This window comes from Bicyclus anynana, chromosome 4, assembly GCF_947172395.1.
Source record: "Bicyclus anynana chromosome 4, ilBicAnyn1.1, whole genome shotgun sequence".
Lineage (NCBI taxonomy): Eukaryota > Metazoa > Arthropoda > Insecta > Lepidoptera > Nymphalidae > Bicyclus > Bicyclus anynana.
In genome coordinates this window covers 8126084-8150022 of record NC_069086.1, presented here as the reverse complement: position 1 = coordinate 8150022, position 23939 = coordinate 8126084, and the positions used below count along the sequence as shown (strand labels likewise).

The 23939-nt window shown below is 34.4% G+C and overlaps 1 protein-coding gene across 3 annotated transcripts in view; it reads right to left on the bottom strand.

Annotated features, from left to right (window-relative positions):
• The window catches only part of LOC112045676 (diuretic hormone 45), an 84829-nt gene extending 62644 nt beyond the window's left edge, over nucleotides 1–22185 (bottom strand). For all 3 annotated transcript variants that reach the window (XM_024081960.2, XM_052881275.1, XM_052881274.1), the window contains exon 1: nucleotides 22050–22185. The gene's annotated coding sequence lies outside the window, so the exon portion shown is untranslated. The remainder of the gene's footprint in view (nucleotides 1–22049) is intronic.
• Nucleotides 22186–23939: the final 1754 nt, after the last annotated feature.

Below are 23939 nucleotides of genomic sequence, written 5' to 3'. Positions count from 1 at the left end.
AAATTATTTCACTGTTGGGAAGCTACAGTATCTCCGAATGCTATAGATTACAATATTAATCCCCGTATTCTTACGGGAACGGAATCCACGCGGATGAAATCGCGCGGGTTCTGCTAGTACATGTATAAACTGTGTTTAAGTTTCATAAAGACGGCGCACAATTTTTCCAAATGCTGAGCGTAAGTAGCAATATATTTGACAAAATTTTAATCTTCCGTGAGCCGAGCGAATGGCAGTGATCGTCGAGTCTATGGACGTTAGGTACAAATATCTCGTTAGCAGTCCTTTAAAAAAACACCAGTAAAGATAAAATGTAAAGGGTCGCTGCCGAATGTTCGCCACGCATTCACGATCGCAGGCTCTCACACTAATGGCGATGCTTGACTGAATTGTATTAGGAGGCCGATGAATCGATAGTCATTACGCCAGCCACATAGAATCAAGTTCACAGGGTCCTTAGGGTTGAACAGCGAAAAAAATATCGAAATATGGCTATGAGTATGGTTTCGATATTTTTTCAATGCCCACAACGCTCAGCGTCCTGTAAATTTGACGCTAACTTGATCGTATGTGGATGGCGTTAGGCAGTCTCGCTGAAAGCCCGCGCGGGTGACAATCGACTCTCGTTTAAACGCGATGATAACCCCGCGCGAAACGCGACGGCCGTCAGCTCAGGTGTGAAACGATAGGAACTTGAAGCTCACTGATAGTCACTAGACTATGATCCCAAGGTATGGTAGTTGGTGATTATTTAACGCTTAAAATAGCTTCGGTAGCTCAAGACTGTAAAGGACGTCTGGTTGGATTTAACAGGATAAGACAGGAATTGACTCAGATTCTCCTGCTTCCAGCGGTCACTACTTTAAAGAGCGTTTTAGCGGGCGATAATGGTCCAAAGAGCACTGAATTTAATATATCACTCACTAGACACAATAATATTACTTGATAATTAACAGTCTCAAGGATTCATGTCCTTTTGCGGTTTGTAGCGATTATTACTCGCTGCGTTTTCGTCCGAAATTCCTCAGTGCTTGAAGACGAAAGTCTTCGAACAGTGCGTGTTGCCAGTGATGACATACGGATCCGAGACTTGGTCGCTAACTATGGGCCTTATTAGAAGGCTCAAAGTCGATAGCGGAAGGATAGGTACCTATACATATTGAGGATTTCAGGAAGGTGAAAGAGATAGGTAGTCGTGTAGTATAATTCAAGATGATTCTGAACACATGTCGCAGACGGTGCCCGCAGGTTCAGGTAATGGTATTATGCCAACTAAGTTAGCCAGTTTCGGAAATAGGCATTTTCATTCCAAAAGATATCCATTTTAAACGGATTATGAAACATTTCACTTTCACACACATTTCACAGACTGACTTTCAACAAGTTACGTTCGTTATCAACCCATATACGGCTCACTGCTGAGCTCGAGTCTCCTCTCAGAATGAGAGGGGTTAGGCCAATAGTCCACCACGCTGGCCCAATGCGGATTGGCAGACTTCACACACGCAGAGAATAACGAAATTGTTCACCGTTTGAGACACGTGATATTTAATTTCCTAAAATAGACGCAACTGAAGAGCTGGAGGTGCATGCCCCGGACCGGATTCGAACCCACACAAGTTACGTATGTGAATTATATCAGATTCGAGTAGGTATCAATATGAATCAATACTTCTGTACTATTATAACGAAGAGGAACGATATAATTGTTTATTTCCTTTTGAGGCTCTGAAACTACTGGACCGATTTAAAAATAGTTTTACCAATGAAAAGCTACATCATCAGGGTGTAACATAGGCTATATTTTATTTCCGTATTTTCACAAGAATGGGATCTACAGGGATAAAACCGTGGGGTTCTGCTCTTTTTGTAATATTTATCTTGGTCTAACATTCCGTAACACGCACTCACTGTAAGTGATAAAATTGTTGTAAATAATATCCAGTGAATGCACGAATAAGTTGTGATGACAGATTTACGCGCTGTAGGTAATCGCTTGCAACAGCTGCGTTTTGCATCGTGCATTTTATATAAGCAATTTCATCAGAGAACAATTATAATTGTACTGAAATATCTGAAATGTAATTAAACATTCATCAATTGTTTGCACGTCATTTACTGATCCTAGATTCCATTCCCTGATTACTTGTTCAAGTGATAACTTCTAATGGACGGGTAAACCGCTTCGTAACGTAACGCGTTACCATGCCACTCTGTCTGACTTCCCTTTCTCTCACGCATACGTTTTTCAGCAGGTTTAAGTTGTCACTTCTGTCGTGCGTCCCGAAAAACACTTTTTTTTAAGAAAAGCCGTGATAACCCAGTGGATATTCCCTCTGCCTTCGATTCGGAGAGCATAGGTTCGAATCCGGTCCGTGCATGCACCTCCCTCTTTATTATGAGATATTATTATTATTATTTAAGATTTTAAATATCACGGGTCTCGAAAATTTTAAAGAAATATCTATATATAATGTATATTATAATATAAGATATCGTTAGGAAACCTTCATACCTGAGATTTTTCTTAATTCTCTACATGCCTGAGCCCGAACTCTGCCAATCCGCATTGGATCAGCGTGATCGTAACCCTCTTATTCTGAGAAAACACTCGTACTCAACAGTGAGCCGAATGGGTTGTTTAATAATATAAAATTTAGAAATACAAAATGAGTGATTATTTTCAGGAAATCTTCCAATAAATCAATACTATTGCTATACATTTTGTACTCTAAAGTATACAAAACTGTACCATATGCTAAATTCTAAAGGTATACGGATATGAAAACATGCTACGAGAAATAAGATCAGGAAAATCTACCGCCATTCCGGAAAAGGTCGTAATATTAAGTTTATACCGCCCGCGTTCTTCACGATGCCGCAGAAGCGATACACGGGTAGGTTTAGTGAGCTGCCACTCGTATCTTCCATGTGACTGCACCATCACATTTGATAACATCACACTCTACCGTTTACTTGTCACCGAATAACAAGAGTATATAAATAAAACTGAAGTCTGTCTGTTATCTATACTAATATTATAAAGCTGGAGAGTTTGTTTGAACACGGTAATCTCAGGAACTACTAGTCCGATTTGAAAAAATTCTTTCAGTGTTAGATAGCCCATTTATCGAGGAAGGCTATAGGTTATTTTATCCCCGTATTCCTACGGGAACATGAACCAAACGAAACCGCGCGGCGTCAGCTAGTTTCATAATAACTGTTTTCAAATTGGCAGACTTGACACAGTGTAGAGAATTAATTGAAGTTTCTTAATTATGCACGCACGCACGCTGCACCGCCGCACGATGTTTTTCCTTCACCGTTTGAGACACGTGATCACGTGAATTTATTAAAATGCACATATCCGAAAAGTTTGAGGTGCATGCCCCGGACCGAATTCGAACCTACGCCCTCCGGACCAAAGGCAGAGGTAATATCCACTGGGCTATCATGGCTCATATACATCAAGTGCTTTTATACTCGTAGCTATTTACACGAAACTAAAACGTAATCGAGCTTTTTTAAAATTTTTGTCTGTCTGTCTCTCTGTTTGTCCGGGCTAACCTCTGGAACGGGTGAACCGATTTTAAAGGGACTTTCACTCGAAGATAGAGGAGATTATGGAGCAACATATAGACTATACTTAATGTCCCGAACAATACATAGTTCTCGCGGGATTTGTGAAAACGCAGAATTACAAAGTCTTCAATGAAAGTGATCAGAAGGTAGCACATACGATGTTATATTTAGCTTTTTAGTTTATTTTTGTGATTTGAAAATCGGTTAATTTTTTTGTTACAAAATATTATTCTGTAAAATTAACGGTTTTCGGCTTAAAGCGCTGACACAGTAATAAAGGTGAATACAAAAATTCAGCTCACTAGGAATTTTTCCCCATTTTTTTAGAATGCCTAAAATTACTAGACTAGTTGGTCTATACTAGTATTATAAATAGTTAAAAGTTTATGGTGTTGTAGGGGGGTAATCTCTGGATCTACTGAACTGATCATGAACATTCTTTTACCTTTAGGAAGCCACGTTATTTGTGAGTATAATATATAAACAAAAGCTATATTTTATACCCGTATTCTCACGGACACAGGATCTACAATTGAATCCGGCTAGTCTAAAATAAGCACGACAGCAGTACATCCCCCGGACAAGCTTCGTCATAAAAGACTAATACACAAACTACAAACTAATACAAAAGACTGATACACTCAGGCCAAAACATCGTCCGGCCTTTAAGCTGAGATCTGAGTCTCAGAGGATACGCCCTTAGAGAGTAGTTCCGCACATCTAATCTGCCTTCGGGTCCCATCAGGTGATGTTTCTGCGCTCACTCGAAACCCCCGGTGACCGGCACTTACACAATCAGAAAAAAAAACTTGAAAGTTCCAGAGTCTCATTCTGAACCCTATTTTTAGGCTAATAAAATCTAACTAACTAAATAGCTAACTAGACTAAATAAAATCTAGATTCAGAAATAGGATCGCTCGGTATTATAAATTTGTTATCAAAATGCTTATCACAACAGCCCAATCCAACGGATAATAGTCTTAAAACATGTTTTTGACATGCGGTTTGCGTTTGGCGACTTATCTTAATTAGAAAGCTGTCTTATTCGTGTTATGCCTTCCTTCTGTTTCTCGAATTGCGTTTTACAACTACTATTGAGTTATCAATTTTAGTTATTAAAGTATAAATAGTTGATTCTTAAGACAGTTTAGGACAAGTTTACTATTAATATCATCATCATCATCATCATCATCATTATCAGCCAATTTTAACAGCGCACTTCAGGATCAGTACTGGATCTTTATAGGAGAAGCAAGGGCGTGCACAAATTTATTGATTAGGATAGGCACTATACGGTCAAATTCCATGAAATGGAAAACTTTTTCCCCAATACATGTTTGTAATGATATCTCAGGCAATGTATTTATGCATCTATGAAGTGCCTCTTTATTTACTAGTATACTAATATTATAAAGGAGGTAACGTTTGTGAGATTGTAATCTCTGAATCTACTAAAACCGATTTTGAAAATTCTTTTACCTATAGAATGCCACGTTATTTTTGAGTGTCATAGGCTATATTTTATCCCCGTAGTCTCACGGACCGAAAATTGAACGAGTGAAATCGCGGGACATCATCTAGTAATATCATAAACAAACAATCAACAAAAAACTTAAATAGAATATATTTAGTCATCATCATCATCATCATCATCATCATCATCATCATCATCATCATCATCATCATCATCATCATCATCATCATCATCATCATCATCATCATCATCATCATCATCATCATCATCATCATCATCATCAACATCATCATATCAGCCGATGGGCGTCTACTGCAGGGCATAGGCCTTTTGTAGGGACTTCCAAAGATCACGATCCTGAGCCGCCTGCATCCAGCGAATTCCTGCGACTCGCTTGATGTCTTCAGTCCATCTGTTGGTGGGTCGATCAACACCGTGCTTTGTAGTGCCATTTCAGCACCTTGGGATCCCCAACATCCATCGGCTCTTCGAATAATGTGCTCCGCTCATTGCCACTTCAGGTTCGCGACACATCACAACGAGTACCGAAATATTTAGAAAGGAAAAATATCATACCTACCCCAAAACATTAACAAGACACATAATGGTCATAAGTCATGTAACATGAGGTTACATGAAATACCATCCAATTAAGCTTGTTATTGTAGGTACACAATATTTTCTAAAATTAAATTAATAACACCATTTAAATGTCTGATCATTTTTAGAGTTCCGTACCTCGAAAGAAAAAACGGCACCCTTATCTTTACTCAATTTATTGCCAGTCTGTCTGTCAAGACCCTTTATTTCCGAGATGCGTGGAAATATTTTATTGAAATTTGGACCGTATACTCAAACATTCGGTCCTATGAAGTTGTAAAAAATGTAACTTCGAAGTTTACGTAAAAAAAGAAATGGCCTTTTATATAACAAATTTCGACACTCTCAACAGATCTAGAACATTTAACAAATAACGTACTTTTATAGACTAAAAATACAAGAAAAAATCTCAAAACTATACATTTGTAATTAAATCGTAAAGGACAGGAGACCTGAAATTCAGGAAATGCTTCGCAAAAAGTGCGCAGTTCGAATCCTGAACAAATTATAAACGTACGGAACCGAGCGAGTCCGCCTCGCACTTATCTGGTTTTTACTTCCCGTAACGAAATGAAAGAAAATATAAATAAAGGAAAATATATAATTGAAAAGTCTTTTCCAGGTTAACATTTACATACAGGATTATGCCAATTTTTGTTTCCGGCGAAATTAATTAAATTGGTCTTGATACTCGCTAAATGGCGGTACACGATTTATTTTTATGCTGTACCCTGTCCTCCGGTTTTACCCGCGTAGTCCCCATCAGAATACGGGACTAAAATATAGCCTATGAGACTTACAAATAACGAGGCTTTTTAGTGGTAAAAGAATTTTCAAAATCGGTTGTAGCGATACCCCAAACTTTACCTCGTTATAATAGTAGTGCGTTCTGCAGGATATAAAAATTTAAAATAATTACCGGAATATTTAAATTTATGTCTTTTTTTAAAGGCGTTGTAATTTTCCATTTTTAGCATATAAAAAAACAAACACTATGTTTTGTGGGAATAAACAAAATTCAAAATTAATCTTTTCACCGATTAGTTTTATGAAATGTTCTTTCCGTTTCCTGCCAAATAAAACAATACGTATAGTGTAGAAATACAAACAAGACTTATCACCAGCTAAATCTCTCCCTGTCTCCTACATTCGGCATTTCCGCACTATACCACATTATTTTTGTTAGGCCGTTACGAGCATTCTTATAGCCAACACAACTATAATAAAAATCTTGACTAGCGTTTCATAATAATTCAGAAGCTATCTATCTGTAATCTCTTTCCTTTATTGGTATTATATCTGAACTCCTGAAAAGATCCTCTAGAGAAAACCCCGAGGTTGATTTTTTTTTTAATATTTAGGCACCAAATAATGCAATGCGAAAGTGAGTTTGTTTGTTTGTTACAATTTCACGCTAAAATTACATGACCGATTAACCTGAAATTTTGCATATACCTTTACATGTTATATGTTGTCAGGGAATAATAGATCATAGAGTAACCTCTATACTAAATATGACGGCCTCCGCGCAGTAGTATGCGCGGTGGATTTACAAAACGGAGGTCCATGGTTCGATCCCCGGCTAGGCCGAAATATTCTTAATTGGTCCAGGTCTGGCTGGTGGGAGGCTTCAGCCGTGGCTAGTTAGTTAGTTAGGATTACAGTCAAAGGCTAAGTTGTAGAAAATAAAATAAAAATAAATATACTAAATGTTTGCTGACTTACCTACCAATTTATTGTAATTTGTAGCAAAACTAAGTATCTTTCAAACTCCTTAAAGTGGTTAGGTAAATAACTTATTATTAATGTAAGGAAACAAATATAAAGCTTTATATACAATATAAAGCGTTTGACCATAAGCTATTTAATCAGTTAAAGGAATTTGAAAGAAAGAAGAAGAATAAATTATTTTATTCTAGGTAGGTATAATTCAAGAGTTGCGATAGTAAAATTATAAAAACTATGACCATATAAGTATGTATTATAAAAACATTAGACATTTTGAACACACAGTTTTGAAACTAAAATCCTCAAAAAAATCCAAAGTCGATTCGAAAAAGAAAAAAAAACAATAAAGGAAGTAAAAAAAGAGACTTACTAACTTTACTAAAAAAGAAACCCTTACTTTTCGTTAAAAAATGCCAACTTTTCTAATAGCCTCATTAAAAAGTTGAAATGAACAAATAAGAGAAGAATGTAGCCCAGGGGGACTATTCAGGTAATCATCGCTAAACTTAGCCGACGACAACTATTAGTATTACTGTGAGGCGACTAAGAGCGCCGATTAAAAACTTAAGTAATTTTCTCGTTCCGAGCAAGGTGCAAGTATCTACTTAAAACTTGGTTGAATTTCTTTCTCTTTGCAACGATGGCCTTGCAATATTTTATGTTTATTTATAGCTGAAGACTTCTCAGTAAGTACAGTAGGTATTGCTTTGGTGTATAACAGATTCAGTTCCCCTTTCAGGTATCGTAATAATCGTAATGTATTAAATAAAGTCAAATGCAAATAGTTATGGCAATGGAATGAGCTATGCTCGGAGTATCTCTGCATGATCGAATCAGAAATAATGAGATCCGCAGAAGAATCAAAGTCACCGACAGAGCTCAAGTTCAAGACCAAGACAGAGCTGTCGCGAAGTTGAATTGGCAATGGGCGGGGCATATAGTTCGATGACCCGATGGACGTTGGGGTCCCAAGGTGCTAGAGCCTGAAATGGCGACCCTGCACTAGAAAGCGCAGTGTTAGTCGACCTCCCACCAGGTGGACTGACGACATTAAGCGAGTCGCAGGGATTCGCTGAATGCAGGCGGCTCAGGATCGTGATGTTTGAAAGTCGCTACAAAAGGCCTATACGTATATGTCCTGCAGTGGACGTCCATCGGCTGAATGATGAAAATATTAAAAAAGGAGACGAGAAAATAATGTAAATTCAATGAACTCAATATAAAATGGTGACTTCAACATTCAGGGATTCAAATCAATTCAAGGGACAATTTGTTATTGATATAAAAAATGTTATCTGTTAGATAAAACTCTTCTTAAGTAGAAATCAAATCATTTACGAGTAAATATTTTATTTTACATAATTTTATTTATATTATATTATATACCATACCACATTCCAGGAATTTTCCCTTTCAGAATTCCCTTTTTCACGGAATTTCGGAAACTTTAAAGCCCTGTTTCTAGGGAGAAAGGTCGCTACAAACTATAAATCAATTATAATTGTTTTAACATAATTATGGATTATTTTCAAACAAATTGTGCGCGTATACTTTATTGAAAATATTTACTTCAAAGTCAATAGGATATTTACTACGAGTAAATATCCTATTGACTTTGCGGTCACTTTTAAAATAAGTTTTCCGTTTTATATCAGCAAATAGGTTTTCTAACGGCTTGAAATTGGTTTTGAAATACTACTTGATTTAAACCTTATAAACCACATATAAACTGCTGGCAGCAGCTTTTCTGATCTATGTTGGAAATAGTACTTAGAATATATTTAGATGTTGTATAATCTACACCTATAATAAATCTGTTGAGAGGTCGATTCTGTACATGAAATATATTTCCAAAATAACTATCAGGTGGTGATTAGTGATCGATACTGATGCCAAAAATGCAATCAGTAAAATTTTCTCTATCTGTCTGTATGTTCGTTATAGAAACAAAAACTACTCGACAGATTTTAACGAAACTTGGTACAATTATTCTTCATACTCCTGGGCAGGTTATAGTACACTTTTCATCACGCTAAGATCAATAGGAGCAGAGCAGTGAAGGGAAATGTTGGGAAAACGGGTTGAAGTTACTCCATTTTTTCAACGATACTACTGTATGGGCTGGATTAAAGAGGCCTAAGGGCGGGCGAAGTCGCGGGTGTCCGCTAGTAAAATAATATAATTTATTATTACTAAGACAAAAAGTTATAGGTACCAGAACTTCATTATATTATTTTTTTACAAAGATGGCAATAATAATATGACTTATACAAAATAACTTTTGAAGTAAAAATAGTTACCATGCGGCCAACAGATTGTACGAAAAGAACGAGTTTTTGATTGGTAGTATATACTCGCAAGTATTCATATGGAAATAAAATAAGACCTCTTCTTTCATTTCCCTATCTTCGGAAAACGTATGTACGATCTCTCGTCAATAATATACGTTGTAATAATTAAGAACAAATCAAATTCTCATAGAAAAGTGAATTAATGAAAAAACATCAGTGAATGTTATCACAACACAGCACCGTACATTGCAAATTGTGATTTGAATTTAATTTGCAAGCATAATTACGAAAATCTAAAAATCACATTGGGATGAAAAGCGTCTTTTTATACACAATCATGCAAAAGCTCTCAAAATTCCCAAACCTAATTAAAAAATATGATTTTAAATCATAGCGGAGTTTTTGCTACTTAATTTATAGCTGCATTTAATCCCATGTATTTAATTATATATTTACGTAATTACGTCACTTGCAAATTTATACATTTGACAACATAATTATTATCTAATCATAATTATCGTCATAATCATAATCATAATATAATCATAATTATACCCGATAGAAAATTATCCTTTTTAGGGACGTGCTTTCTGAAGCAAGAGGCTAAGTAATTATTCTCTATCTTATTGACTTGTTCCGCAAACTCAATTGTTTTACGCTACGCCATCATGACCGAGCCAAGCAAATGGAAAGTAATAAATGTTCAATTCCAATTTATTTTCAATAAAATTCTTGAGTAGATATGATCTAATAATAATTCAGAATCTATCTCCGTCGACAGGGATCCCTTTAGATTCGGGATGCAGCCTCCTGGGATGAGGTAAAGGCAAAGCTGAGTATACATCAAATGTTGAACTTACATAAAGATTAGGTACTCTAAGATTCACTCAATTGGTTTTCACGGACAGGTCAAGTTCAATGTACCATAAGTATTGTGTCAGTGATGAATTAACTTAAGCTTTACATCATAAAGTTATAGTTTTTAGGATTCCAGACGGTTCTTTTCCGTGGTTCTTCCAGAACCGGTTTTCATTAATACGTCACTGGCTTGGCACCGCCTTCAAAGTGATCAGAAGGTAGCACATTCGATACTATTTTTCGGTTTTTAGTTTAATTTTGTGATTTTGAAGTCGGTTTAATTTTTTTTTATATAAAAGGATTTTTTTACATAAATTAAAACAAGTTTATTTTAAAATAATACTACTTATAATTATAATTACTTATAAACTTTGGATTACATTGACAAATATTTATTTTAAAATAATAAAAAAAGTTGTTTTTGTTATGAATATATCTCGTTTTTGGGACCATTTTCTAAAACAAACACTTGTCACAAAATATCCGAAGTATTTTGGTAAACCTAAATGGATCTAGTAACCGTAGGCAAAACAAAATAGAAAGTGATGATGCAATTGAATCAACACACTGGCCTAGAAAACTCTTATCACACGCTCGGGACGTGAGTACTTGCTTTTGTTTAAATAGCAAATCCTTTTATCTTTGGTAAAATTGAAAAAGGACAGACATTTACATTCTTCAATAATAAATTATTCTAACTAACAGATAGTTACACACGTTTAATATATTACATACCACGTTTGACGTTGTATGAAAGGAAACAAATAGATTTTCTCCTAATAATATTATGTACTTAATTTAATACTCGACTGAACGCGAAATTATAGAGTTTTGCCTATACTAATATTATAAAGCGTTTGTTTGTTTGATTGATTGTACGCACTAATCTCAGGAACTACTGGACCGATTTAAAAAATTCTTTCAGTGTTAGATAGCCCATTTATCGAGGAAGGCTATAGGTTATATATTATCCTCGTATTCCTACGGGAACGGGAACCACGCGGGTGAAACCGCGCGGTGTCAGCTAGTTAGTTAATAAAATTTAAATATTGATTTTTTTTAATAAGCACGTATGCAAATAGTGTGATTCTAGAACGTTTGAAACTTACATTCAAAATAATTGATCTTGCCTGGATAAAGACTTAACCTTAATATATGGTTTGAAAAAGTAAAACATTTGAACCACTCCATTCTTCAATCAATCTTTGAAGATAAAAGAGATTTGAAATGTATAGGAATCCAATATATACCTACTGAGAGATCCATTATAGAGATAACCGTTAGGATTTGCCCATCAACCCCAAGGGAGCCACGAAATACTCAGCAAAGGGATGGTTATTATTCAAGCTCACCAAACATTTGTGTAACATAATTAATTATTGTTATTTGGAATAGGTAAGTATTTCCTCGAAAATTTCTTGGACGAGTTCCCACTAGATTGAACTCTGAAGAAGAATGTACGTACACGTAATTTAATTTTTTTCGGGATTAAAAGTTATACAGGTTATAATCTGTCTCTATTCCAAATTTCAGCTAATTCGGTTCAGTAGGTAACAAACATTCATACCATCATAACCAACAGTTTTCGCCAATCTCGAGAAACTATAGATTTTTCGGGACAATGTGTTAATCCAGGGTATAACCTATTTTCATTTTAAATTTTATCCGAATCGGTAAAGTAGGTAGTTGTGGTAAAAAACAGTAGTGTAGGTAGGTAGTGTAGGTAAAAATTTTGAAATATTCCCGACACTCGAAACTTTCATTATTATTAAAAAACATCGGAGTATTTGATTGGCTTATCGAATCTTCATTGTATATAGGTATGAACCGTCTCTATAACTTTCGGCTTTAAAAAAAAACCGCATCATAATCAGTTTAGAAGCAATGTACGGAACTACAAACTTATATAACATCCCTAAAATAATTAGCTAACAAAAATTGACGCTTCAAATAATTTACACCAATTAATCTGAACGTGAAAATATTTCGTAGAGCAATGCTGGGAAGCTTTGATATTAATTATTCACTTGTTGGCAAACTCGATCTATTGTCCCTCCGAGTCTCATTCACTCATTGGTGAAACTTCATACGAGTTTGAAATGATGAAATTCTATGAGCATTTTCACTAAAATGAAAATGGTCACCGAATTTCCAGTTCATCGCGATCTCATGCGTGTCATTCAGATTTAGGAAGTGCCCTATATCCCGTGCAAATGGACAGACGGCAATTTTAAAAAGCTTATTATATATTATTTATTTTGGCATCGTCTAAGTTTGCTAAAGTGTAAAGCTCAAGTGGTCACAGCTGAAGCTGTAGGTCTGTATGTTCTGTGACCACTTAAGCAAAGCTCTTGAAAAAACTCGATTATTTTGAAATCACATACAGATATTTTATTTGTTGATGTACAGGATACTCCTCTATACAAATGAAAAAAAATAAACAAAAACCCAAATGCATAAAATATAAAAAATTTAAAGAAAAAACCAAGTTCTAACGAGAAGTGTAGAAAGATTTTAGATTTTTTTTCACTTTAAGTCGCCGTTAAAAGTTTTTTAATTTCATCTACGAATACGAATATACAGAAATAAATTACCAACGTACTATAATACTATTTTTATTATAAATAATGTTTTATTTGTTCTGTAGAAGAAGCTTTGAACGCAATAAAAAAAATTCTTTTGCGTTTAATCCATTAATTACGGGACACCTGTATAAGAACACTTGGGTTATCAAGACGCATCCAACGATATCTAAAATACGTAAACCTGTTCGGTGGTTTGGAAGTTAAGAGGTAATAAAAAGTATTACATAAATACAAACTTGCATACATTCAATATATGCTCGAAAAACATAACCCAGCCAGGCAGGCAGTCAGGTAAAAATACTGCACGTCAGGAAGTTTTAGAAAATAAACTAAATATTACGTCATACTCATGACGTGAATACATAACCCCATTTATTAAATTCCTTGCAATCAAAGCAATGTCTTTGATCACAACGCTAAAGTGTATAATTTACATATTTCCTGCTCTGCTCTGCGGCATGTATTTTTAAAAAAGCGTTAAATAAAAGGAAGTTCATTCATAACGAAGCGATTGTTAGAGGAATCTAGGGAGCGAAGAATTTTGCAACGACGTCACATTAGCTTGTAAAGATTTGTCTGGGTAATATATGTAACATAGTACCTGCTTTTCTAAAAAAAGATTTTTCTTTAGTTCTATATTTTGTCTTTGTAATTTTCGTGTGTATTATTTTCAAGCGGTATTTTTTTTTAATTACAGTTAAATAATTATACATATTTTAAATACGAATAATATACGTTTACATTTTGTAGATGCATTATTTAGAACCTCCTCAATAGTTTTGCTTTACATTGGTTGGTTTTTATATATTCCAACGAGGATCTATTCGGTAGAGTCGGTATAATATAACCCATGGGCTAGGCGGTGCAATAGCCCGGGGCCCTTAAGTTCAGGGGGCCTTCACATTCTTACCGAAAAATCTCGATTGAACTTATCTTTCGAAAATTTCTCCTATTTTCAAAATAAATATGACAGGTTGCAAACAGACTTTAATCATAGCAATGAAAATATACCCTTTAATATTTCGCTTTTTTTCCTAATAATTTCCTACTTACATCAAGTATTAACTGTAATTTATGTCGTTACTGTTTAATATTTTTATTACCTGCACGCAAAAGGGTTGATTATAAAGTAGCTTAGCATTTTAAAAGTAATATTTGTATATCTAATATTTTTACTTGATAAAAACTGGTTTGGATAGTAATGCGGTCCCATTTTTTTATTTGCATTAGGGCTTGGCTACCTAGCTATGCCACTGGATTAACGTATTCTCTGAGGGACGGAGTGTAAAGATAGTTCATAGTGGTTCCCAACTCCGGGTTGCTATTGAAAATTCTTTAGATGAAAAAAGAGTTCAATAATTTCATGCCATAACCCCTTATGATGTTGAGCAATATAGGCTAACCACTAGATCAACGTAATTTATTGTTCCAACTATTTATAAAAGGTACGAGTATATTTACTAACGTGCATAGGCGGAAATTTAAGGAATACTTTTTGGGACAGCCTGTGTAGCGTCGCAAAGCGGAACACTCACACTATAATTATTATGTTTATTTTAGTACCCGCTAATGATTGATTTAGATTTTGATTTTTAAATGTCTTTATTATATAATATATTGTAACAGTGTTGTTAGAACAATAGACTTATAAATATTTCTTATTGCTAACATGCTATGGTCATTTGTTTGTACAGGCTTACACACCTTTATAAACATTTAGAATAATGGCAGGAAAAACAATTAGGACATAATTTACAGAGTAACAAACTATTATTAACTTGAGACATGTAGGTACCAACCTACCACTGTTAAGCGCCCGTTTGTTGCAAGCACTTATGATAATACATGTACATTTCTATTTATTATATTAGCACACAGAAGTAATTTTACAGATGGTGACTTATTCTACTATGGTATTTATTGTATATTATTGAAATGAAATGATTGCTTTTTTCATTTTTGTTTGTTTTTAGCTTTTAATGTTGTATAAGTTTTATAATAGCCAGTACACAGTAAAACCAACTGTGGTTTGTGTTGCATTATGGTTAGGCTTAAAATTACAAGAAACCTGAAGAATAAACCACAGTAATATTGATTTTGATTTCCAAACCTCATTAAACAGGGTTATCCTATATTTCCAGGTTAAGCTAAATAAAGAAGTACCTATAGCTAGGTAAGTATGTGAAAATCTTTTTGCCCACTAAAGATCATCGTTTTGCTAAAATTATTTAGTCATACATAATTTTGTCGGAAATCCTATTTGGTACTTTATAAAAGCTTTATTTTTCCACATGTTTAATAAATTAAATATAAGCAAAACTACTTTTCACCCTACGAAAGACTTTTTAGAAATTACGCAGTTAAGAAAGGTAAATATGGGGAACTTTGTATGGAAGTCTTTGTTCTTTCACGGTGGCCTGAAAATGTGAATTACAATGTCAAATAAGGTATGTCTCTGTTGATATAAAATTTTAAGGTTTCGGACGAAGGGTTGCCATGAAACTAAAGTGTCTAAAGGAAACGACTGTGGGCAAGAACATAATTAATTCATCATTAGCAACCCATATTCAGCTCACTATTGAGCGTGAGTCTCCTCATTAGAGGGATTAGGCCAATCGTCCACCACACTGGCCGAATGCTTCACACATGTAGAGAACTAAGAAAATTCTCAGGTATCCAAGTTTCCTCACGATGTTTTTCCCTCGCTGTTTGAGACACGTGATATTTAATTTCTTAAAATGCACATAACTGAAAAGTTGGAGGTGCATGCCCCGAACCGGATTCGAACATGCGCCCTCCGAATCGAATAGCCACTGGGCCACTATACTATCAAGGGCAAGATATCTAACAAAAGCCCCATACCTACTGTATTTATCATTGGTTACTATTACGAGTAACTGCCTGCCTCGTTAGTACAGTTAGTCTATGTAGTTTCGCATCACGAGGTTTTGGGTTTGAACCCTGAGTCGGGCTATGAATACTGAGTTTTTTCATCCTAGAAATTTTCAGTTAAAATCCTCAGCCCGGAGTTAGGAGTTAGGTGGAGTTACATGCCCGTGCCTCGGAGAGCACGTTAAGCGGACGGTCCAACTATCAATTACCATCTAATAGTGATCGGTAATGAATTTAGCACTATCGCCCTAAGCTCGCCAACCCGTATTGAAACAGCTTGGTGGGTTTAAACTTCATTTTCCTGAAAGGAGACCTATGCCATTAAAATGTTGATTAATGATGACTATTAAGAGAGAGCCGTGATAGCCCAGTGGATATTACTTCTGCCTCCGATTCCGGAGGATGTGGGTTCGAATCCGGTCCGGGGCATGCACCTCCAACTTTTCAATTGTGTGCATTTTAAGAAATTAAATATCACTTATCTCAAACGGTGAAGGAAAAACATTGTGAGGAAACCTGCATACCAGAGCACTTTCTTAATTCTCTGGTATGGCGTGTGTGAAGTCTGCCAATCCGCATTTGGCCAACGTAGTGGACTATTGGCCATCTCATTCTGAAAGAAGACTCGAGCTCAGCAGTGAGCCGAATATGGGTTAATAATGATGATGATTAGGAGTATATCGATACATTGGAACTTTTATGAACTAAAGTAGGTCGGGATACACAACTCTTAGTTCATAAGTTTTCTAAACTACTAGTAATATTTATAAGAGGTAAGATTAAATAATTTTATTTTTTGATTTTTGTTACAGACAGACGCCGAAACTACTGGACCCTTTAAAAAGATATTTCAACAATGAAATGTTACATTATCAACAACTAATATGAACTATATTTTACCCCGGGAATGAGTTTACGCGGGTGAAACCGCGGGGTATGTATACAGGTGTAAGGGAGGTTTTGATTAACCTGTAAGATAAATATGTACGACTGTAGTACGTCATTAGCGTTCTACCTAATATTTCTGACGCCATTCCGTTGGAAACAGCGCATCTATCACGAAGCTACGCTCTAAATCATTGCTCGAGGTAATGATATTTTATGTCTTCGCCATTATAGGTACCTTCTTGGCTTCATAGAGATTATTACCGTTATTCTTTTAAAATTTAGCTATTTGTAGCTACTTACTTATCATCATCATTATCAACCCATATTCGGCTGACTGCTGAGCTCGAGTCTCATCTCAGAATGAGAGGGGTTAGGCCAATAGTCCACCACGCTGGCCCAATGCGGATTGGCAGACTTCACACACGCAGAGAATTAAGAAATTTCTCTAGTATGCAGGTTTCCTCACGATGTTTTTCCTTCACCGTTTGAGACACGTGATATTTAATTTCTTAAAATGCACACAACTTAAAAGTTTACTTACTTAACTTAGTATTACCAAACAAATTGCTGATCCCTTGTGGATTGTTTGGTCGTGTTTTAAATCCTAGCTATGAACGTATATAGAATGATGTTCTAAAATCCACACTCATTAGCGGTAGCGGCGTTTGTGGTGCAGTGGTAAGCGCGATGGATATATAAGACGGAGGTCCTGGATTCGATCCCTGGCTGGAAGTATCCTTAATTGGTCCAAGACTGGCTGGTGGGAGGCTTCGGCTAGTTACTACTCTACCGGCAAAGACGTACCACCAAGCAGTCCGGTACGATATCGTGTGTAAACCGAAAGGGGTCTGGATTTTACAACTTAGTACGCTTTTAGCTCAGATTGCATCATCACTTACCATCAGATGAGATTGAAGTCAAGAGCTAAAGAATAAAATAAAAAAAAAACATTGCAAGATACAAGTGCTCATCCGGCCATGTTCAAAAATGATCATCAAAGGAAAACGGACACCAAAATATAAAAACTATAACAAAGTTGTACATCTGATATGAAATGGAATGGAATAGACAGAATTAAGGATTCTAGTTTACGAAAATCAGGGTCGCATTGTGTGGGTTTTCATATTTTCCAGTTGTGTGAATCGAATCCACAGCCTTGGAGGCAGAAAACGGGGTCACTACCCACTGCGCCACTTGGTCATCGACTAAAGGTTCATTTATTTATCTTTAAATAGTTTCAATAAATAAAATAATTCAATTCATGACAATTAAAGCTATTACATTACGTTATCTCGCTTATTGATTGATTGATGTGAAAAAGAATTAAAAACGTAAAATCAAAAGCAAATGTGGACATACCAGTATCCTTTCTTACTGTGATGGGTACATTGGTGAATTAGACATAGTTTAAGGTTATACAGCGTGTAAAATAATAGTTAACCTTACAGGAAGACTAACCAAATGCAGTTGTATCTCGCGGAGATTTGACGTGCTTATTAATGATATCGAAAGGTGGAGGACCAATTTCTTCCGGCAATATACAATGCGGTGTCATGAGTTATGAAGAAGCTACAAGGAAACATCTGAATTGTTTCATAAAAAAAATTATAAATATAAAGAATATCTATAAGATATTGAGTTTTTAGGTAAGAAACGTAGCAGTTGCTCTTTCTGTCATAATATTGTATATCTATGTATTTAAATGTTTAATTTTACAACCCAATATTTCTTAATTACGTTTTCAAGAAAGCTAAAATATAAACAAAATTGTCAACAACAAAAATACCCAAAAAGGAAAATAACTCATTACACGAGTATCTTCCCGAGATTAAATTACCTAGCTACTTTTAAATCACAGTCATTTCTGTGAAGGAGAGTATAAACGAATTTAGAAACAATTTGGGAACCCACAAGATATCCTAAATTAAAGTCTACTGAACTGAAATATACGTCGTAGAACGATAAAAGAATTAAATCTACTAATGAAAACATGAATAAGTATATATTATATTATATACAGATAAGTTTAATATTTGCATTTTTGTGTTTTCCGGTTTGCATTTGCGTTTTCATTATTATCAGTCTATTTTACAATGCCTTCTATAAGTAAAGGGAGGTCAGGGTCTACCCATGCGGCACGTCGGCGTCGATTCTCCTTCTACAAACGCTAACACTTCGAAAACAGTAAAGAATATGGAAATGACAGATCCGATCGATAACTTGATCACGTGACCTGTCGATAACAAATTCGAAGCGTTTGCGAATGTAGCAAGAGAATCGGCGTGCCAAATGGCTACAGGCCATGGAGTAGCCACTACAAGGTGGCCAGTTGACAGTAAGTTGACACACACCATACTGCTTACACCATGCGGGTTGGTGATACTGTTTAACTCTACATGATATCCATCGAACTTAACTAACTATCCAATGCTAATGATATTGCCAGCTTGCCGTGCTCTCTAAGGCATTTTCCCAGCATTTTAATTGCAAATTATGTATGGGAAGGTCCAGTAAGTCAGAAGGCCGAAAAATTAGATTTGTTATTGGTTATTAATCTTCTTCTGAAGCGGCAATTTCTATAAATTCATCAAACATAAAGCATAGAACTACATTTCTGTGTGTTAAAAGACCTACTAGCTATTATTACAAACCAGAAACTGTTTAGACATATCTGAGTGGGTAAGTTGAACATATACGTCTTTTGTGAAGTTTACGCAAAATCTGTGGCATTGAAAAGAGAAAAATTTACATGACCACTGTCCTGTTGTATGGATCAAAATGTTAGGCACTAAAAGGAACGGATTGTTGAGAATGCGTGCGAACAAATGCACGTGTGAGTGTGTTGTTACTAGGATAGACAAAATAAGGAATAAGTATATAAGAGGAAGTCTGAAATGGCGCCAGTGACAGAATAAAAATAAGATATTTTGATAAGCTCCAGAGAAGATGATGATGGAAAAAGATATAAATAATATATTGCATATTATTTATATCTTTTTTATTTCACGGGAACACCGAATTTTACAGTTACGTCTTATAATTGCTGTATCGAATGTAATTATTATATTTTTTAAATGGAAAAAGATATAAATAATATGCAATATATAAAGATATAAATAATAAAAATATATAAAGATATAAATAAAATGCAATATATTATTTATATCTTTTTCCATTTAAAAAATATAATAATTACATTCGATACAGCAATTATAAGACGTAACTGTAAAATCCGGTGTTCCCTCGAAATCCTTTAACGAACGTAACGAGAAAAGTTAATGGAATATTCGTCCCGAGCCTAGTAATTAGAGATCCGTGGGCAAATTGATGCTACATACCTAGTCAGGAAGCCGTTTTTGCTCTTTGAGATATTACTACCACGTACAACGTACCTTGACCTTTTAGTGTTCCGTGCTTGCAAGTGAAAGTGCTAGAGAGAAAAACTCAACTCTTTTATGATTGCTCATGTATGATGTCGGGATTCAGCGTTTGTAAGCTCCTATTTTTAGACTACAAAATTTTTATAGGTGTGTGAAAATAATAAAATTTCCACGATACGGTTTTCCTAATGCTTCCTAATGTACAGATCAGAAGGAAAATAATTCTTATAACCAACTATTTTTGAAAATCAATATTTTTGCTATTTGTTTTTTGATAATATTGATTTTTAGAAGACTGTCAAAATTAGGATGTTAATGCCTACGTGACTATACTTTATGTAAGTAAGTACATGATGCAAATTCTTTCAGTATGATTTATACAAATGTGGTCAGATTTTAAAGAAAGATTCAGAAGAGTTATTATTATATTTTTAAAAAAAAACCATGTAACACTCGTAAAAAATATAAACAGTTTGCCAAAATAAGAAATTTAGTTAGGTTTTACAAAATGCCAAAAAAGTAACTGATATATTTTTATTTCTTTATTAAGAAAAGATGATTTTTTAAAATAAATTAAACGGCCGAAAACGGTACTTTGTTTTGCAGGGAAACAAAGAGAGCCTACTTCGGCTATATTAATCATTTTCAAGTGTAAAAATTTGGTATGAAAAAAATCAAACATTAACTTCGCTTTTACTATTCTCGATTATTGTTCGCTTATATACGATTGTTCGATTCAAGGTATATAAGCGAAAAATAATAATCCACCAGCAAAGAATTAGATTAACAATTTGGAACTTGATTTTATTTTTCAGAAATCAAAGGAAAAACACTTTTCTTATATTCTTCTAGGACTTACGAAAAAAGAACTTATTGACGCTTTTGAAAGAACGATTGATTAGTCGGGTAAAAACAAAAGTGAAATTTCATTTGTACATTATAGGTAAACCAAATTGTTGCTATTAATTTTACTATTAATTCAATATCTTATTAATTTCATAGTTATGTCAAGTATAATTCAACTCTGTAGTATTCATTAGCTATATCTATCTCCTGAGAATATACAGATACTGTTGGTAATTAGATTAGGACATAGACTTTAATCAAGTGAGATGCCTCTAGGAATCCGCACGAGTCTACAAAAGGGTGAACTGATCTCAATGAACTAGCATCACAAACCTCTTTATTTAATTTAAGTTAAGTTAATCTTAAGTTAATCAATATTTCTTTCAGCATTTTTTTTACTCAATTGTTAAAGATTAAAGGACATAAGCGTCGTAACAATATTTTAACGAAGCAATCAAAGCAAAGGTATTTATCATACTTATGGACTTTTAATGAACTTTTTCTGTTTGAAAATATATGATAATTTTTGAAATATACAATATAATATTATTTAATTGTATATTTTTTTTTAATTTTAACTATTTTGGAATAATTTAATTTAATAAAAAAAATACGATGATATATTGTGATTATTGATACGAGTAAAAATATTTTTTAAACTATAACGACGTGTACCTGCATAATATGCAACAATTCAATTTAATTCTGTTATATAACTTTTATTTAAAATAGTACTGAAGTTTTTTAATTATAAACTATTTAATCATTGTTTCTAAAAAAAATATTCTTGAAAAATATTTTAATTTTAGACTGAAAATCTGGTATTGCCGAATTTTAATAATTTTCAAAATTTTAATTTTAATATTAAAATTCTAAAAAAAGTAGTTAAAAAAATCAAAGAATATGAAATTAAACTCTCACTTACCCTGACTGAAGCGTAGAAGCGACACAGCAAACGAAAAGTTCCAGCTAAACACTACGCGACTTAAACACTTTTAAAATTTGGAAAGTAACCGTGCGTAGCGTTTTCCAAATTCGCGGAACGTTTGGGCGCGCCAAAGTTCTGAGGGCATGACTCCGGGCGGCGGGCTTATATCGCAAACGGCGGACACAGGACGCATGCGCGGCAACCATTCATCGCACGATCTCAATGACCGCCTCCGCTGCTGTCATCGTCATCAAGTCATCTATACTTAGGTATAAAAATCTGTAGAGAGGTCAATTAAGTACGTGAGAGATTTCCAAAATAACTATCAGCAGGTTATTAGTGATCGATACTGATGCCAAAAATGCAATCAGTAAAATTTTTGTCTGTTTGTCTTTTCGATATAGAAACAAAAACAACTCGACGGATTTTAACGATACTTGGTACAATTATTCTTCATACTCCTGGGCAGGTTATAGTATACTTTCATCACGCTACAATCAATAGGAGCAGAGCAGTGAAGGAAAATGTTGGGAAAACGGGAGAAGTTACTCCATTTTTACAGCGATACTACTGTAAGGGCTCGATTAAAGAGGTCTAAGGGCGGACGAAGTCGCGGGCGTCCGCTAGTCTTTCATCATCAATTATACTTGAAATTTTCTTAGATGACAATTTTAAACAACAATAATGGCTGACTATGAACCAAAGACAATCAGTAGGGTTGAGAAGTTAACCGCGGGCATCGTAACGATATCAAGTAGGTATCGTTATATCTGAAATAACTAAACTAAAATATCCGTTACTATACGTCATCTTAAAAAACGAATACGTTCCATATTCGTTTCGTTTTCCAACTTTTCAGTTGTGTGCATTTTAGGAAATTAAATATCATTTTAAGAATATATACACCAAGGAGAAGAAGTGAATCATGAAATACATGAAAATGTTGGATATAGTAATAATAATAATAATAATAATAATATAGCCTTTATTTCCAAGTACATAAATTACAAAAATTTTACAGTTTACATTTTTAAAAATTACAAAAGATACAAAAGTTAAAAAACATTAACATTTCATTTCATTTTGTTGGATATAGTAGCGACATTATTTCCGCATACGAATATTTTTGAAATAAAGTCAGTGGCAATTTATAATGGAAATTTTTAATTTTTAAATTGTTGAAGAAAACAATTGAGAAAAACAAAAAAACGACAAAAATATTTTTCTATTGAATTAAAGATTATTATTTCTTTCTTTTTTTACCTTGGTTATACACCACTAGTCCAAATGACTATGTAGAACATAATTGGAATTAATGTACACTTACTGTCTGTCTCTAATTATAATTCGTAACATTTTTCTAGCTCTAGAACCTACTAAATTTATTACCGCATAATGTCATATATTCAAAAACCTTTGTACTAAAGTTTCGGCCCCTTGTACATCACTATCTCTCAAACTTCTTTATATAATATCCTAATAACTCTGACTATCACGATTTACGTATACCAGAAAAATAAAAATCTCACCATGTTGCGAAACAAAAGTAATAATTTTTTTTCCATTAGTATTTCAAATCTTTTATTTATTTTTCTGATCCAGCAATCATAATATTCAAGTCGTATTTGTGTATTGTTTTCTTTATTCTTAATTTAAAAATTTTGCAAGTGGTTGAAGAATCGGTTTATCGGTTTTTTAATAATTTTTGATCGTGCTATATAATTACAAACATTCGGGAGCACTCGTGCCGCGATTGGTTAAGCTCGGTTTAGGATGAGTTTACTGCGAGCAAAAAGTGCCACATTGTCGCTTCCATGCTCACAGTGAGGTCGTGTCAATGTTTGTTCCATATCATCATTACTTATTTGTTTCGTTTGCAATTGTTAG